General features: G+C 40.8%; 1 protein-coding gene and 1 pseudogene across 2 annotated transcripts in view; one reads left to right on the top strand and one right to left on the bottom strand.

Annotated features, from left to right (window-relative positions):
- The window catches only part of FAM184A (family with sequence similarity 184 member A), a gene marked incomplete at both ends in the record, with an annotated part of 119209 nt that overhangs the window by 72291 nt on the left and 27299 nt on the right, over window positions 1-19619 (bottom strand). The gene's annotated exons all lie outside the window — the stretch shown is intronic.
- Window positions 2488-3260, top strand: LOC309972123 (spindlin-1-like; annotated as a pseudogene). The gene has a single exon. The product of its transcript is annotated as a spindlin-1-like (transcript).

The raw sequence follows: 19619 nt of genomic DNA, 5'->3' as shown, positions 1-19619 counted from the left end.
CTCCCAGTGTAAGGGGCCTGGGATTCATTCCCTGGTCAGGGAACTAGATCACACATGCCACAACTAACAGTTCGCATGCCACAACTAAGGAGACCATGAGCCACAACTAAGGAGACCATGAGCTGCAACTAAGACCTGGCATGACCAAATAAATAAATATTAAAAAAAAAGCAGCCCTAAACACAGGAAGAATATGTTTCTATAATTCTGTTTTTATTATTAAGCACTCAGATACAATTAGCAAAAGGTTACTTGGTCCTTAAGCCACCAAAGTTAAAGAATATTGAAAAGAGTCTCTCAAACTTCTCAAAAACAGTGGGTTATTGACCTCTGCCATATAGGGTCTGTTCTATCTGTTCTAGAGCAATAACACAGACCAGAGAACTCTGCACCTCAATTTACATTCAATGGCACTCCCAGACCAGCTTTACAGGTAAATGTTTCACAAATTATTAAATATAACTGATGAGCTCTAAGTAGCTAACTTACACAATCTAATGTTTCTATAAAATGGTTCACTTTTTGGAATCTGATTATTATTAGCATCCTTAAGGGCATGTTAATCAAATGCATTTAAAATGTGTTTTAGAGGTGATGAAATTGCACAAATCCATCCGTATTTTACTATTTTACTGATGATCAATAATAGCATATATTTATGCTACCTAGGTTATAGGATTAATCATTGCAATGTAAGAAAAGTTTACAGAACTCAATTCAAGAACTAGCCTCAAGCAGCTCCATGCTAGCAAAATGAGGTGGAAAAAAGGAAAAAAATAAAATGAGGTCACAAATGACCATTCATCCTGAAGAAAAAAAAACAAGAAGCAAAACCCACAGAACATCATTTAGTGTAAAATAAGTGTCTGAAAGAAAAAAATCCCAAACTCATACAGCACTAAGCATGTGCATGCGTGCACACGTGCACGCATGCGCACACACACACACACACACACTTTCTTCTGAACCATCTGAAGATAAGTTCCAGGTACTTGTCACCCCTAAATACTTTAGTATATATTTCCTAAGATCAAAGACAATAGCACTATTATACCCAAGAAGTTCAGCCTAATGGAATATTAACTAATATACAGCCTATATTCAGGTTTACCAAATTATTCCAATAATAAAATTTATAGCAGCTTTTCTCTATCAGTGCAGATCCAATCAAGGATCCCACACTGTACTGAGTCTTCAGTCTCCTGTAATCTGAACATTGACATTTTTGAAGAGACCAGGCTGGCTGTCTTGTAGAATACATACGATACAGACTCATAGAATTATGTCAAGTTCCTCTTTGTGGAAATGTTATGTTGTGCTTTCTCAATCCACCCTATTGGTGATTAGAGTACTTAATACCACATTATGAGGGCACATTTATCAGTCTTCTTTTCAACTATTACTCTTTCCCAACCTTCTTCCAACCCACTGTTCCTTTTTCATGATGTCCTTCCTACTCAGTTTAAAGAAACGAGAAAAAAATGACAAAACGAATTTAATTTTGTTTAAAAAGGTTTAGTCCCTATGGAAACCCATCCTACCTCTATGTGACAAGCCCTCCAAAGGGGCTGCCTGAATAGTAAGAGCTCCCCCTGTGGGCTACCTGTCCAAAGGCCAAGCATGAACTGCTCGTAACTCTGAGGGGATTTTTTTAAAGAGGCTGAGAGAACGGTGAAGAAACAAGGCAACTGGCAGCCTGGGTATTTAGAGAGAATTTTAACAGTCTTTTGGAATATGATATGAGATGTAAACCTTTTAACCCATATTCTCACAAAATATTAAGCCACATATTCATTTGCCATCATTAACTATGGAACTGGATCTACCAGGAAGATTCACAGAATGTGTGTAGTTCAAGGTGAGTGGAAGGGGAACAGATGCTACCCATATACAGTAGTTTACTCCTAGCAATGAATTACTTCCACGTTTTTCTTTTCTTGGTCCAGTTTCTTTTGTTATAAGTTAGAAAAAAAAGTTTTTTAAACAAAGTCTGTTCTTCATTCATTATGTAATCAAATTAATTCCAACAACAGACTTATGTCCAAATAAAACATTTACGAACCAGTTAACAAAATAAAAAGCTCATCTGGATTTATCTAAGCCAAAGGCACTATAAAACTCTAAATTAAAAAGACCTTTGGGTAGTATGGCCCGGCCGCCCGGCCATCGGAGGGCGCAGGGCGCATGTGCTGTGCAGCCGGGGGCGGGGCAGCGCCGTCCGGCTCGGTCGGGCAGGGGCCGGAGCTCGGTGCGGGACCGCAGGGCCAGCGGGCTGCCGACGGTGGCCTAGGTGGCCGGCCGAGTACTTAGGATTTCACGTATTTTTGCTGAACTTACACACACATACACACACACACACACACACACAAAGACGCTTGGGATGATGGATTAACAAGAACATTGAAATTCTGTTAAAAGTTTCAAATTGGAGCATACTGAATTTTCATCCTAGTCCAGCAGCTCTGCTGCTCACTTAAATACAGATGAATGAAGACCCCATTCGGGAAGACACGTGGCCAGCGGTCCAGAGCTGATGCAGGCCATGCTGGTGTATCTGCAAGCATGATGAAGAAACAAACATCCCACAAAAACACCGGACCAGTGTGCGGCCGAGCAAACCTGTTTCCCAGCCCCGGAGGAACATCGTAGGCTGCAGGATTCAGCATGGGTGGAAAGAGGGGAATGGCCCCATCACCCAGTGGAAAGGAACTGTTCTGGACCAGGTGCCTGTAAATCCTCTGTATCTTATAAAATACAATGGATTTGACTGTATTTATGGACTAGAACTTAAAGATGAAAGAGTTTCTGCGCTTGAAGTCCTCCCTAATAGAGTTGCAACATCTCGAATCAGTGATGCACACCTAGCCGACACGATGATTGGCAAAGCAGTGGAGCACATGTTTGAGACGGAGGATGGCTCTAAAGACGAGTGGAGGGGAATGGTCTTAGCACGAGCTAATGAACACATGGTTTTACATCACCTATGAAAAAGATCCTGTCATGTACATGTACCAGCTCTTCGATGATTATAAAGAAGGTGACCTTCGCATTATGCCCGATTCTAATGATTCACCTCCAGCAGAAAGGGAACCGGGAGAGGTTGTGGACAGCCTGGTAGGCAAACAAGTGGAACATGCCAAAGAAGATGACGCTAAAAGGACTGGCGTGGTCATTCATCAAGTAGAAGCCAAACCATCTATTTCATCAAGTTTGATGATGATTTCCATATTTATGTCTACGATTTGGTGAAAACATCCTAGATGTCATCACGAACTTTGCCAAATTTGTGGAACTATTAAATGTATAATTTGTAGACATAAAGACTTGATTGCTTTCCAGTTTAATGAAAGCTTAAATGTCCCTGTGAATCCACAATCTCTGCCAGCAGAACTGGTTTTGTTCTGAATAGTACAGATTTAGGTGAACACAAAGCATTTTGCGTAAGGAACTCCTTCCTCTTAAAAGAAGTCTATCCGTTTGGAAGGGACTTACAGGCAAGTCCGGTAAAAGTTAAGCTAGTATCACAGTCATTTAAAACTGCAGTAGATCTTATCCACTTTCCCCTTCATGCTTAACACTCTTATTCTGCTGCCACAATGCAAGCATAGTTTGGTATTTTTGTTATTGCTTTTTTTGAGATATATATGTATCTATATCTACCTACCTATCTATATCTGTGTGTATACATAATGTATATGTACAAACAGATCTGTGTGTACACACACACGCACTGCATAGGCAGTCCTTTCTTTGTGGGTTGGAGTGGGGCTTACGTAATTTTCTCCAGTTTAACAGGAGTGCTGACCCAAGCCATTTGTATTCAGTGTATTTAGTGTATTACTGCTGTTTATTCAAAATTAAATTTGGGCACAGGAAGCGCATCGGGACATTCAGCTTGTTTTGAAAGTCAAGTTCAGAGCACCATTTCAGTCTGGAGGCTTTAAAGTGTAAATTCAAATATGAATCACCTGGGAACATTTAATTACCCACATTAGAATTTTACAAAACAGAAATCTGGGTAAAAGGCTGCCTTTAATTCTAAGCTTTGTACATTATTTGTTTACATTTTTTTATCATAAATACTTCTTTTTAAGCAAAGCCCAGGTACTTGGTCCACACAGTGTAATGCAGGTGTATTTTGGATGGCACATTTGGTCCATTATTTGTACAAATTAGTAATCTGGATTTTAGCACATGGATTTAAAAGGCAACAGTGTATCAGTGGTTTCTGTGTATTTGGTAAGTTCCTGGAAGAACACAGTGCTTTTATATTAGAAATGTAAGTTTAAGAATGGCGGTGTTGCCTTTTAACAAGTTCTCTGGGATACCTTTATTTTTATTACTATTATTACTGATACATGATTATGGTCAGAAGGCTTTTCCCCTCAAAGAATGACTAGACAAATAACAGCTTGAATTCCTGACACCTCTTGCGGTGCTGTATGTTCTTGCTCATGGCGTGCTGCCGATGTGGATTCATTCCATTCGGTGGATCCTACCACATCAGGGTCAGTCACCTGCACTGGCTTGTGCGTGTGACTGACAGCAGCCCTTAGCCATTGAATCCTTTCCTGCAAGTTGTCCGTAACTAAAATAGAACTGCAAAAGTGGTTCGTTTAGAAGCAAAACGTCAGTCTATCCCTTTGTTTTGGATGGTCCCTGGCAGTTTGAAAGCTAGGAGAAAGATGGTTTGTGAAACCAGTCTTGTGGAGATTGAAAATCTTACCTAAGATTTGGGCAGAAAGCTTAAATGCATATGAATCTCAGCCAAACACCAGGTCTGTGTGACGTCCGTCATGGCTGTTCTTGATGTTAAGAGATTCTGCAGTTTCAAGGCCGCGCTATGCGAGGTTTGTGTGATGCCCATTTTCGCCTTCAGGAAGGCTGTGCCTTGTTGTGCTGGTGGGTGGTAACCTCGCGCACCATGTAAATACAGCACCCCACTTCTCTCCAGCATGCCCAGTGCCTCACCGAGGGCAGCCAGGGGTGAGCTTCTCCATGCAGTGGGTACCCAGGTCTTAGATGTTCCTCCTGTGCTTGAAACAAGTGTCATGCTACAGATCTGTCATCTGTTCTCCCGGTGGCTCTTGTGAGAGTTCCTGCATGTGAATCTCAAGGCTGAGCCGAGCTCCCCGTGCCCAAGTGGACATGTGTGGCCCAGAGAGGGAGTTGTCCAGCGTGCACTGCATGAACAGGACACAGTGACTTCAGACTGAAAAACAAAGTCCTTTGGAGGTATCCTGAGGGTTGGGTCAGTTGAAACATTTCTGGCATTACTTAATGACTTGCATTGTGGTTTTTCTGCAAGTACCTTTAGCAACTTTTAATACCGCGTGATCTCTCTAAATGAATGTGACGTGTGATTTACTATCATCATTATTTTAATCATTGTTCCATTTATTGCCTTTAGGGTTGAAGGAGGGGGAAGGGTTTTTTGTTGTTTCTCCTTTTTTTTTTCCCATTCTTTTCTTTTGGTGGCTTAAACCACACTTCCCGATGCCGTGACTAACTCTGCTCCCCGGCCGAGGATTTCAGCCTTCGTCTAGGCTCATGTTTCAGATCTGCATGCATTGCTTGCATTTTCCTGGTATCGGAATGTTGGTTCCTTGTTCTAGGAATACAACATTAATTTCTAAAATTATCATGGGACTTGTGACAACACAAGACATGAAACTCTGTATAAAATGTATTGGCCTTTCTCATTGACCTGCTATAGTATTATTGTGTCGTGTGTGTATGCGTGTGTGATGTCTGGCTGCCATGTAAAGCTTCAAAGGAAAACCTTAAAAGCAGACCATCCTTTTTTGCGTGCTCTATTCTAAGTAGAATGTTCAATGTAACTAACTAAAATTGCATGTTAAATATATTTCAGTTTTTTCTTTTCTATCTTTGTTTTTATTTGTTTTCAGTTTCTGTATATTTGCTTAATTGTGCTATTTTAGTGGTTGTAGGATAAAGATGCACTGGTGAAGCAAATGTCGTGCCAACAGAAGGTGATTTTCCAGTTGTGTATGTCCTGCAGCATTTGAAGGGACTGTGCATTCTTAAAACAATCACAGTTGCTTCTAAACCGGATTTCATTTCTATTATTGTTTTACGTGCCAAACCCCGAAAGGCATTGGTCTTGAATCTCTGAACGCTGTGGACCCATTAGAAGACTGTTTTGATTGTCACAAATTGTAGTGCCTGAAAACATTCTTCAAGCTGACTGTCTTAAAAAAAAAAAAAAAAGAAAGAAAGTTCTCCAAAGACAAGACAGGAATTATTGTAACAGAAAATAATTACGGTCGAAATGTCTGTGGTTCCTTGGAAATGCTGCGCTTTTTGTATTTTCCATCATTAGTGCAGTTTGAACGAATGTGTATAGTTCAGAGGTCTTCGTGTTCGCATTTTAAAATTAGGTAAATGACCTCATCTTTCAAGCTTGAATTCATTTTTCATTTTATTTTATACAATGTGTAGACAGTTCCCTGTTTTCTGCATTTAGAAGTATAAATATAAATCTGTTAATGATGTAAGTAATTTTTATAATTATGATGTAACTCTATCCTATCCTTAAAACATTTAAAACAAACCCTTTATGTGCAAAAATAAATAAATAAAAATTAAAAAAAATAAATAAAAAGACCTTTGAAATCCAATTGCTTTGGGAAAGAATTACCTTTAAAGATATGTTTGTTCTATGCATTTCTATAATGATTGTTAGAAGAATCTTTTTAAAAATATAAAGTCTAATAACATTGGAGGTATTTTCCTTGATGGTAATAGAGAATACACCTGTTTCTCCAAGAAAAATTTAACTTGACTTTTGAAATAGCAAACAGAAGTCTTATTATAAGGCTTATTATTTAAGGTCCATGCAATGGGATCTGTGCTACCAAACCTTAACCAAAAAAAACAACAAAAAAATCAATCAACAAATTTTGAGTGAATGCCTTACTATGTTCTCAGCACTTTTTTAATATGCATTATGATAACGAAAAGTATACATGTTCGTACTTAATCTTACTTAAATAGAACTGCTTAACACACACACAAACTTAACGGCAGACAATTTTAGATAATACACGTAAAGTGTCAAGCTGTTGAGTACAGAATACTGTATATATAGCATGAGAGGTTTTCAGTAGAGGAACTGGATGAAGACTGCAGTAAACAGAAAGGCTTGAAAGGACAAAGGCCGGTGGAGAGAACTGTGAAGAAAGCAACCTGAGTTAAGGCACAAGACAGGAATGGTTTTGGCAGGTGGCTGGTATGGTCAGATAATCCTGAACAGAGAGACGCGTGAGTGCCAGGGAAAGCCAGATAGAGTCAAAAAGTTCCTGGTGATGCGTTTTGTCCCTGCAATTTAACTGGGAAATGAGTCTCTCTAAGAATTTTAGAGATTTAGAATCTATACATATTTTTCAGTCTGTATGCTCACAGTGGTGCTGGACAATGATTCTAAGACATACATTTCTTTTCCCCCACATTTAAACATCTCGTAAGTTGAGAAGAATCTTATAATCAATTGTGTATCACAGAGAGACAGCATTTTTTCCCTCTAAGTGGTACATAAAACAATGATGCATCTTAAAAATCAACCACCACCACGAATCAAGAGTGCTATGAAGTCATCAGAACAAACGAATGAGTAAAGGCTTTTTTGTTTAAAGTAGAACATAATCAATTCTCAATTCTACAAAAAATTGTCTGAACCTCTTACTCACAAGGAACAGAAGAAACCTGAGGGTCTACAGTAGGAAGGCGCAGGAACAAGTCTAAATTGACTTTTTTAACACAGAAAGTGAAGATGAGTCCAAGCCAGAGAGACCAGAGGATATAAGGCAAATGCAGAAATAGTAAATTATTCGTCAGAGTACAAGCTGTAAAACCTAAATGCTGAGAGAGAGAAATGCCATTGAAAAGCAAGTTGAATTGTCCAGCAGAGTGCTAGAAAACACAGGGTAAAACCAGGGGCTGATGATAAAGAGGTTGTTTCCAAGTTTGTCAAGAGCAGTTAAGCCCTCAGGTCATCACTTGTACCAAGCAGACAGTTAACCCTCCTCTATGCTGGTAAAAAAACAGAAGAGAAGTGAATGGGGAAAATGAGCTGGAGCAGTTCCAGCCTGGGGAACCAGAGGAGGGCAGGTGATAAGGCATGAAACTAAGAGCAGAGAATTCAGTGAGAGCCACGGACTGGGAGACGATATTTGCAAAAGACATCTGATAAAGAATTGCTATCCAAAATATACAAAGAACTCTTAAAACTCAACAATAAGAAAATGAATAACCTGATTAAAAAATGGGCAAAAGATCTGGACACCTCACCAAAGAAGATATGCAGTAGTAAATAAGCATATAAAAAGATGCTCAACATCACATGTCATTAGGGAATTGAAAATTAAACAGTGAGTTACCACTATACGCCGGTTAGAATGGCCACACTCCAGAACATGGGCAACATCAAATCCTGATGAAGAGGTGGAGCAACAGGAACGCTCATTCACTGCTGGCAGGAATGCCTTTCAAAGTGGCTGCACCATTTTGCAGTTGAGCAGTTTCTGACAAAACTAAATGCTCTCTTACCATATGATCTGGCAACCCTGCTATTTGGTGTTTACCCAAATAAGTTGAAAACTTATGTCCACATAAAAACTAGCACATGTATGTTTTATAGGAGCTTTATTCATAATTGCCCAAACTTGGAAGCAACCAAGTTATCCTTCAGTGGATGAATGGATAAGTAAACTGTGGTATCTCCAGACAATGGGATATTATTCAGCACTAAAAGGAAATGAGCTATCAAACGATGAAAAGACGTGGAAGAAATTTAAATGCATATTATTAAGTAAAAGAAGCCAATTGAAAAGGATACATACTGTATGTATATGACATTCTGGAAAAGACAAAGCTATGGAGACAGTAAAAAGATCAGTGGTTGCCAAAAAGGAGGGAGGGATGAAAAGGCAGGGCACAGAGGATCTTTAAGTCGGTGAAAGTGTTCTGTATGATACTATAATAGTAGACACATGTCATTACACAGTTGTCAAAATCTATAGAATATATAGCACTAAGAGTGAACCTTAATGTAAACTATGTATTTGGGGTGTTTATGTGTCAATGTAGGCTCATCAGTTAACAAATGTATCCATCTAGCGCAGGATGTTGACAGTGGGGAAGGCTGTGTCCATTAGGGGAGAAGGGTATGTGGGAATTCTGTACTTTCTGCTCAATTTTTCTGTGACTCTAAAATTGCTCTAAAATATAGCCTATTAATAAAAACTGCAGCCTGTACAGTGAGTCCCCATTCCCCTTCCCTCCCTAGATGCCAAATGCCAGGAGTCAGGCTTATAACAGGCCCCTGGCAGCAGACTAAAGAACCCTCTGGAGGAAATGAACCACTCAAAGCAAAAAAACCTAATCATAACGACATTTGGGTGTGTGTGCTCAATTAAAAAAATCATCTGAGGGGCTTCCAGTTTCTATGCAGGATGTAGAAAGATGGAAAGAGCAATGCTCCTCAGTAACAACTAAAAATACCAAACAACCTACAAAATCATAAGTTTTCTTGAACCTATCAAAGAGCTGAAATCACAACACTCCTCCTGGCTTTAAATCTAAGACAAGCCTCCCAGGACACACAGGACACAAACTTACGGCAGAGCACAGACGTAAGATGAGGCTCTCATACAAGTGAGTAAGAAGAATTCAGCTAAAATTTATAACAAGCTGTTAAAAGTAGCGCATGGGTTTAGCTAAACCACTCCACAACATCGCTGCCTCAGCATGCATTTTGTGTGGCCAATCGGCCTGCAGGGCCTTGAACTGATACTATCCTCTCCATCTAGCATGCATGCCCTAGAAAACAGCCCACAGGCTCATAAGTAAATGGAAGTTCCTGATGTGACTCCCCCAGCTGCCCTGGTGATTGTCAGTCTCCCCCACCTCCCAGGGTCTTCCTCTTGTGCCCCTTGGATAAAAACAGGCCCCTGAGAAGCTTACCAACCACCTCCCCCTCCTTTCTGGTTTGAATTGACCAATCTGGCCTTAGCCTGGGACCCCCCCAAAGTACTCCCCCTGGATCCACCCCGATCGCTGCCTACACCCTGCCTTAACCTCCCTCATGGCCCCTTAAGGTGTGCCGTGCACCTCCTCCAGGACCTGTAAAGTAATCAATTCGATTTCAATTCTCTTGTGGTCTTTTATTGAACCATCCATCAAAAATGTTAACAAATGTTAATTTAACAAAGTTAAATTAACAAATTTAACAAAGTTACAAATGTTAATTTAACAAAGTTACAATGGGCAAGTGTGAGACCACAGAACCCACGAATGCCACAGGCACACGAAACTGCGCACACTCACAAGCTCTCAGCCATGACCTCAGTGGGTGACCACAAGAAAGACTGGGGACAGGGCAGAAAACAAGAGAAAGCCTTCCTCCATGCAACAGGCCAGCCAGCCTCAGCTGAAAAAGCACAAAACCCCACCCAGATCCTTATCATCTAAGGAACAAGAGCCATAAGCTACCCGGGTAAGAGCAACAAACCTTGTTCCCCCATTGGCCCTACCTCCCACCTCCCCCCTCCCCCCAGGGCACAGGTGATAACCAACCAAGTCTGGGGAAAGAGAAAAAGAGTAAAACCTTTTGGGCAAGGTTGAAAATGAAAACAAAACGTATCAAAACTTCTGAGACGCAGCTGAAATGGATTGGCAAACTGCAGCTTGTTTCTTATAAATTTATTTATGTATTTATTTATTTTTGGCTGTGTTGGGGCTTCCGTTGCTGTGCCTGGGCTTTCTCTAGTGGCGGCGAGCGGGGGCTACTCTTTCGTTGCGGTGCGCTGGCTTAAGGCAAGTGAAACCATAAGTGACATTCCTTCCTTCATCTACTCATCTTCCATGGCTCTGTGGTCAAAGAACCATCTCAAAGGCCCATGGAAAAGAAAATTAGCTCCTAATTACAGAGAAGCTAGGAAACCCTTGCTATATTGATAAAAATAAATCAAGAGTAAAGGAAGGCTTGTTCCTCTCTTCCACTCACCAACACAAAATGCTATTACTGTCCATGAGTCTCTCAAAACTTCTGCTTTTTTTGTTTTATTCTTCTAATTAGATCAAGGAAAGAGACCCTAATAGAAACTAGCCTTTTTTTTTAAACCACTTACTGGCTTCTAGTTGTTTCTCCTCCTCCTAGCTGCTGAGCAGCTTACATGATCATCTCATAGGGCTGGCTCTTGCTCAGGTCTCCTCAAAAAGTCACTCTGGCAACACTCCCTGCCCTACCAAACCCTATTTCTCCAGTAGAAAAATCACCCACAGGGATTTCCCTGGTGGCGCAGTGGTTAAGAATCCGCCTGCCAATGCAGGGGACACGGGTTCGAGCCCTGGTCCGGGAAGATCTCACATGCCGCGGAGCAACTAAGCCTGTGAGCCACAACTACTGAGCCCTCGTACCACAACTACTGAAGCTCATGCGCCTAGAGAAGCTCCGCAACAAGAGAAGCCATCACAATGAGAAGCCCACGCACTGCAATCTGCAGCTTGGACTTGGAGGAGTCGGAATAGTAGTGGAGAGGGAATGTGGAGTAGGCGACAAAAATGGCAAAGGAGACCAGAGTGCCTGCCATCCTCATTCACAGACGATGCATAAGGCACCACAATGAATTTAGTAATGAGAATGGCAAATAACAAAGCTGCAACAACAAAGATTTCCTATATTTTCAAGTTCAACTCAAACTATCTTCTCAAATACAATGAACAATTGCTTTTTAAAAAACATTTATACTGCAAAAATCTGGATTAGGGAAGTAGATAAGTATTTCATAACTAATTATGTTTTTCTCTGAACCTTTGCCAATACTCGTGTTCTCCCTGGAATGTCTTCCTCTTGTTATGTCTAATTATCAAAAACTATCTTTTTAAAAAGTTGTATGTTCTATATATTTTCTGATTACTAAAGTAATCTTTGTGCCTCGTAGAAAACTTGAAAAATATTGGGCTGGCCAAAAAGCTTGTCTGGGTTTTTCCATAAGATGTTATGGAAAAACCTGACTGAATCCAAACGAACTTTTAGGCCAACCCAATAGAATAGATAAAAACAACAACAAAAAAAAAAAGGAAAAAATATTTGTCACCCTTTATCCTATTACAATTGTTACCTTTTTTTTTTTCTTCACCTCTCTCCTTATAACAGAATTTTATAAGAGATTGGATACAGGGAACAAAGTACAAAGAAGAATGAAAATCACACTAATACTTGTAACCTAAGAAGTCAGAAAAACAGTTGTGTCTATGATGGAAAAGGTATACTTTGTAAAGTTAATTCTACCAAGTTGATCCTCAGATGAACAGACAATTTTGTAGTAATTGTTATGCCCACCAGATAAAAAATTACCCAAATACACCATAACTATGCACCATAGTTTTTATGATACCCATCCAACTTCCTGTAGTATTGCTCTTCTCCATTTCTACTTTTCTTCTCAAAGGAATTTCAGTCAGAGACATGCATAATATATAATACACTAATCAATGCTGTCAAAACTGAAGTGGTAAGGCTATGTAAAAGTATTTTTAAATCTACCATAATATCACCTCTATTCCAACCAGCATATGAATCCTAGGGAGACCTACAATATGTAGGTTCCTATAATATTTTGAACATATCTCCACTATGGTACTTATTTAACGTGATATAATATATCCCATCCCCATAAAAATCTATTTTTTATCCTATATTTAGAGCCTTTGCAATAACTGGATATATAAGGTATCATATGTAAATGTGTATTGGGCAGTATTAGTGCATTGTTAACCAACATTTTAACTCAAGTCCTAGAAGGTTCTATATCAGATATACAAAACAGGATAATAATAATATTCCAAAGATCCTGTGCTGTGGAAACAGGATGAAGAGTAAAGTGTCATCAGCCAGGAAGAAGGAAGATGAAGCCAATGTAACATTCCTGCAGCTGACAAGTACCTTCTTTTCAGGAGGCCCAGGCAGGAAGCTGATTCTTCTACAATTTTCCTGCGTCTTACTTCAAGAAGCAGTACATCAAAAGCATGCATTCCCTGTGCCACATATCAAGAGAGTGAAGCCACTATGACTGGCATGTCTCCAGTATTTGGGAGAAACCACATCAGACCCCAATCCTTTTTTTTTGGCCCCAGCCCTACTCTTGCATACTCCAATAATGTGCCTCTGAATGGCCAGGAATGCAGAAAAGATATTAAGAACAGTGAATGTCACTACAACAATTACCTGGTACATCACAGGATCCACAAGACTGTAGAATCTTTATTGGTAAGAATATTCTGCCACTGGATGGAGAGGTGGAGTTAGAACAGGAGGGCTATAGTGTGTTATCTTGTCTGGTCACAGGACTCAAATAAGTAGGCGTTTGAATAAGGGCTTGGATGTCAGCAAAATTCAATAAGGTGAGTCATGTAAGATTGGAATAATATTATTCCATACAACATACACTAAGCTCTTTAGAACCTGTTTGAATTTGGGGAGATACCCTCCTTGAAAAATCAGAGCCTTCAGAGCCAGTGGCCCTATACAGAGGCCCAGGTCCCCAGACACCAGTGTTGAAGACTCAGGTCCTGAGTTGGGGTGTGGACTCCTGAATAGCTCCTGAGGTACAATCAGTCTCTCAGACTGGGCCCTCCACTATGTCAGCCCTTGACTAACCCTTATGTACGTATTCCCTTGCTCAAGCATAATTCAAGGACTTAAAATAATATTAATTATCTGTTTTGGATGTAGACAACTATATTATATTTTTCTCATTTCCTCGTTTTACACCTAAATATGCTATTTAGAATGAAAATATACAAATGTGTCACCTAAGAGTTCTTCCTTCTCTTTTCCTCACCTCCCACATGAAGTCATTGTTAAGTCCTATCAGTTATACTTCCAAAATATATCATGAATCTCTGCAGTTCTCCATCTCCACTGCAACCACCCTAGTGCAAGCCACCATCACCACTGGCTCCAGAGCAAGGACCACTGCAGTGGTCTCTTCAATGCCTCCCGGCTCCCATTTACGCTGTGCTGCAATCCATTCCTCACTCAACAGCCAAAGTGGTCCTCTCAAAATATAAATCATAACTAACCCTTGCTTTCAACCCTCTAATAGTTTTCCATCACACACATACAGGGAAAAAAAAAGCCAAAATTCTTTTCTGTGGCCTTCAAAGTTGTACTTGAGCTGGTCCCCACTCCTGACCTAAGCCTAAAGCCACTTTCACCAAAGGAATCAACAAACATACCACCAGAGACAGGTCAGGAAGCAGCAGTAGCTGAGAGAGACCAACTGTGTAGCTGTGTTGAGAGAGGTTTTGTGTAAAACTCATGGGGCATCTGAATTTCTATATACTGAGTTTTCTTAACGGAAGTACCCCAATATAATGAATCAATCAAAAGTCAAGGTACCAAAAACAAACAACAACAAAAAAAAGTCAAGGTACCAACACTTCACAGAATTCAATAAACATGCCTTTCTTTGTACGGAATGGAGAACCAGTGAAGGATTTTAAGCAGAGAAATAACTAGATCTAACTTGCATTTTAGAAACTGAAATTCTGGTTGCCTTGTGGAGGATATATGCAATGGGAGGAGACTAAAGAACAGTCAAAATGCATCACAATAACTCAGGAAACAGCCTGAGGTTCCTACACAAATCTTGATGGGGAGGGATGAGACCTGACTGAAGAGCTGTTTAGGAGGTCATACACAGCATGAGAATCTGGTGGTTGATTCAAGGTGGGAGGAGAGACACCCTCTCCGAGTTGTTCAGTCTGTCAAGGAGGTTATGGACCTCTATGGATTTTATTCTAGCTTCAAGCAGGGCTCATATCTGACGAGTTACAGGGACTTGTATGGCACCCCTCACTGAGATTACTCACATGCTCCCCGCCCCACTGGCGATCTCTGGGCTGGGATGGGATGTAACGCAGGAGCCTCTGACTCCAGGTCCACCGTTCCATTCTGAGCATCTATTTTCCCAGCAGAGCGGGCACTTCTAAAAACACACCACCCAAATTTCTCTAGCCTTCGCTACGGCTTGCTGTGCTGAACTATTTTCTACTCAACAACCAGAGGGCTGTTACACTCCCATTAATAACTTGTGATCACTATGGTGGTCATTCTCAACCTGATGTAGGGGTAGGACACGGTATAAGAATCAGCAAGTGCCCTTTTAAAACACTACACACTCACTCCCCTCCCCTTTCAGATGGCTATCCACACACCCACCAAGGGGACTGACTGGAAAGATTTTTTTAAATTTTTTTAAATATTTATTTATTTAGTTTTGGCCGCGTTGGGTCTTTGTTGCTGCGCGCGGGCTTTTCTCTAGTTGCGGCAAGTGGGGGCTACTCTTCGTTGTGGTGTGCAGACTTCTCATTGCGGTGGCTTCTCTTGTTGCGGAGCACGGGCTCTAGGCGCGCGGGCTTCAGTAGTTGTGGCTCGCGGGCCCTAGAGCGCAGGCTCAGTGGTTGTGCGCATGGGCTTAGCTGCTCCGCGGCATGTGGGATCTTCCCGGACCAGGGCTCGAACCCGTGTCCCATGCATTGGCAGGCAGATTCTTAACCACAACACAACCAAGGAAGTCCCTGCTTGGAAAGATTGAGAACTACCTGCTGCTTTACTAAATGCAAAGATAAGGGCCTATAAAATTAATTCAATTAAAAAGAAGAAACACTATGCCAACCTATTCTATAAGAATAAGAATTATGAAACATAACAATAGTATCCTATACTGAGTTCCAAGAGAAGTTACTCTGTGTTTTTGAAATATTTTTTTCTGTTGTTTTTTACGATGATAAACATTTTCAGGTCTCAATTTATTTCTCAGGAGGAACTACACATAGTTTAATGAAACGAATATTATGATGCTCCTCCTACTGAGAAAACCTCAGTGCCCTTCTGAAAGGATCTGAAGAAAGGTAATGAAATTCTAGAAAAGAGCTTTAAAGTTGTCACTATTCAAATTCTTTAGAGAAAAAAAATTCATATTAATGACCAAAACAAAAAAACCCCACATATTCCTCTTTTTACCATCCTGTCTCTGCTTTTTTTGTGTGTGTGTGGTACACAGGCCTCTCACTGTTGTGGCATCTCCGGTTGCAGAGCACAGGCTCCAGACGCACAGGCTCAGCGGCCATGGCTCACGGGCCCAGCCACTCCGCGACATGTGGGATCTTCCCGGACCGGGGCACAAACCCGTGTCCCCTGCATCAGCAGGCGGACTCTCAACCACTGTGCCACCAGGGAAGCCCCTGTCTCTGCTCTTTTTATCAGCAAATTTTAAGGAAAATACTGTATGTAACCCTGAAAGGAAAGCTAAGATAAATGAGTGAATTACAATAAAATAAAGCAGGTTGGCTTAGTAATTAGATATAATAATCTAGATTTTTCCAAAGTGTGACACAGGAGATGACTTTAAGTATTCAATATATTTATTTTAATGGTCCCTAGAAATAACACAGTAGTAGCACATCAAATCTGTGAAGTCATATATTATTGCGTAAGGTAAGATTGAAGCAGGCAGAGGAATTCACACAGACACCTTGTCTTATAGGTCCTATACCCAGGAATGCTCTTGCTCTGAGCCTTGAGTAACTGAACAGTGTGACAATCCCTTTTAAAAAGATAACGACGAGATATAACTCACATACCAGAAGATTCACCCTTTTAAAGCGTACAGCTCAGTTCTGAGTATATTCACAAGGTTGTATAACCGTTACCGCTACCTAATTCCAGAGTATCTTCGCCTAAAAAGAAACCCATGACCATTAGTAGTTATTCCCACTTCCCGCTTCCCCACAGCCCCTGGTGACAGCTATCCACCCTTTGTCTCAATGGACTGGCCTATTCTGAACATTTCAGAGAGTGGAGTCACACAATATGTGCCTTTTTGTGTCAGGTTTCTTTCACTTTTGATGTTTTCAAGGTTCATCTGTGTTTTAGCATGTATCAGTACTTCATTCCTTTTTTTTTATGGCCAAGTAAAATTCTACTACATACCACATTTTGTTACCCGTTCATCAGTTGACGGACATTTGGGTTGTTTCCACTTTTTAGCTATTATAAGTAATGCTGCTCTGAACATTCATGTACAAGTTTTTGTGTGGACGTCTTTTCAATTTTCTTGAGTATATACCTAAGACTAGAATTGAGGGGTCACGTGGTAACTTCACGTATGTTAACCTACTGAGAAACTGAAAAGCTATTTTCCAAGGTGACAACACCATTTTACAATCCCACCAGCAATACATGAGGCTCCAATTTCTCCATACCTTTGCCAACAATTTATTGGTCACTTTTAAAATTATGGCCACCCCACTTGGTGTGAAGTGGTACCTCACTGTGGTTTTGACTTGCAGTTCCCTAATGACTAGTGATGGCAACCTAACTCCTTGAAAGTACACGTGGTACAGATAATACATCTCTCTGGTGTCCAATCTCATATTCTACATTTCTTTCGGCATTACAACAAGCTCTTTCACCCTCTACTACTCTCTGCGGTGGATGTGGTTTATTGCGGGCTTCTTCCACCCTTTCAGCCCTTGTCCTGACTGCCTCCCCAAAAGCCATGCCCTTTGTCTAACACACTACTCTCTTCTCCCTCCTACAAGGCCTGCAGTACCCACTTCTTCCCTGCAGAGAAGCCTGGTCTTTATCATTTTCCTGCTCCCACCCAACGACACATACTCCGCTTTACCTCAGAGAGCCCTGCCCTCATACCAATAGACTCTGTCAGTCCTAACTCTGCAGACTTCAGTCCTTCCCATTCTTTCAACTCCCTCTTCCATTTCCCAGTCTGACATTCCACATTTCCAAAGTCCTTCCTAATTCCTCCACATTCCAAACCACCTCTCCCTGTGACTCCAGCCTCCTCTGTGCCCCTCTGGTCCTCTCCATGTCTCCCCCTCCTGACACGCCTCAGGCCACAAGCGCTACACCTAGCCCTTCACTGACTCTCTCTTCTACGCACTATGAAATGTTATCCCACTCTTGTTCTCTACTCCCCACTTCTCACTACAGCCTGGAGTCTGTCTGCCATTTGAGTTGTAAGTGACTAAAAGCAATAATGGAAGAAAACCTTTTCCAATCGAAGTGATGTGATGGTTAATTCTGTGTCAACCTGACTAGGCCATGGGGTACCCAGATATCTGGTCAAACATTATTCTGAGTGTGTCTGTGAGGGTTAGTCTGCATGAGATTAACATCTGAATTGGTGGACTGAGTAAAGCAGGTTGCCCTCCCTAACGTGGGTGGCCTCTCCCAACCAAGTGAAGACCTAAATAGAATAAAAAAGGCCGAGTGAGAGGGAACTTCTTTGTGCCGTTTGAGTTGGCACATCTGTCCTCTCCTGCCCTTGGACTGGGCTCACCTGAGTCTCCAGCTTGCCGACTACAGATGCTGGGACTTTTCAGCCTCCATAATCATGTGCGCCAATACCTAATAATAAATCATATTTATATATCTTATTATATATTGCTAAAAGATAAACGGAGGGATATTTAAAATTTTAAGAGTTTGTTTGAGAAAAAACTGAGTCGCGTTGGGCAGTAGCAAACCGGAAGTGATTGGGAGCACTCCACCAACAGGAACTCGGGGACAGGCTTTAACAGAGAAGAGGTAGAAGCAAAGCCAGGAAGTTATCTGATTGGCTACAGCTTAAAGCCTAGTTGGCTCTTTGTGATGGGTTCTCCTTAGGCTTAGATTTCATAATCTTGAGGCATTTACAGGCTTAGATTTTGGTTGGCTTACCTAGGCCACCATGGCATTAGAGCCACCTTAGTCTAAGAGCCACCTTGTTTAATCAACTTAACGATATATATCCTACTGGCTCTGTTTCTCTGGAGAAATCTGACTTATACTTAAGCCCTGGAAGCCCCTTGTCCCACGAATAGTCAAATAAGCAAAAAACATGCAGAGGAGTTTAGATTTGGTCTAGTGAACAAAGAAGAGAAAATGAATACTCATGCAGGGGATTACATTTATTAATCGTACCACAGCACTAAGAAGCAAGATAAATTGAAATAGGGAGAGCACGAAAGTCAGGAGACTATAAAAACAAGGTCTACACTGATTCCTACCTGGGGGAATGCAAATGAAAAGGGAAATCTAATAGAAATACCAAAGAAAAAAACAAAAATACTTAAAAAGAAAAATTTAATCCCCAAATTCCACTCTCAAAGGAAGGTAGGGTCAGACAGAAATGCTAGAGTAGAGAAAGGAAACTAGATTTTTTTTTGGCCTATTTCTTTTATTCTTTGGCATGTGGGAGATGTCTGATGGAGAAGATGATTAATTCAATTTTGGACATGTGGTATTTCAGGTGATGGCAGACATCCAGATACAGGCGACAGTCTTAAAAATTAAATGGACAGAAGCTTCCTAAAATTAATTTAGAGTTCTACCACCCCACAGCAACATTTTATGCTCACCAGAATATATCTCTCGTCTTATTCAAGGGCATCACTTGGCATTGGGCATCAAAGTAACTGGCTACTGAATCACAGTTCCAGCATGCAGTTAGTTTCAGCTCTGTCACGAAAATCTTCAAATATCTCCCAAACTAAAATTATTCATATAATATACCAAGTATTTTATCCCT

The sequence above is a fragment of the Leucopleurus acutus genome (genome assembly GCF_964270905.1).
Source record: "Leucopleurus acutus genome assembly, chromosome: 15".
In the NCBI taxonomy this organism is placed as follows: domain Eukaryota; kingdom Metazoa; phylum Chordata; class Mammalia; order Artiodactyla; family Delphinidae; genus Leucopleurus; species Leucopleurus acutus.
The sequence above is the reverse complement of the archived record's forward strand: the minus strand, read 5'-3'. Positions and strand labels throughout refer to the sequence as shown.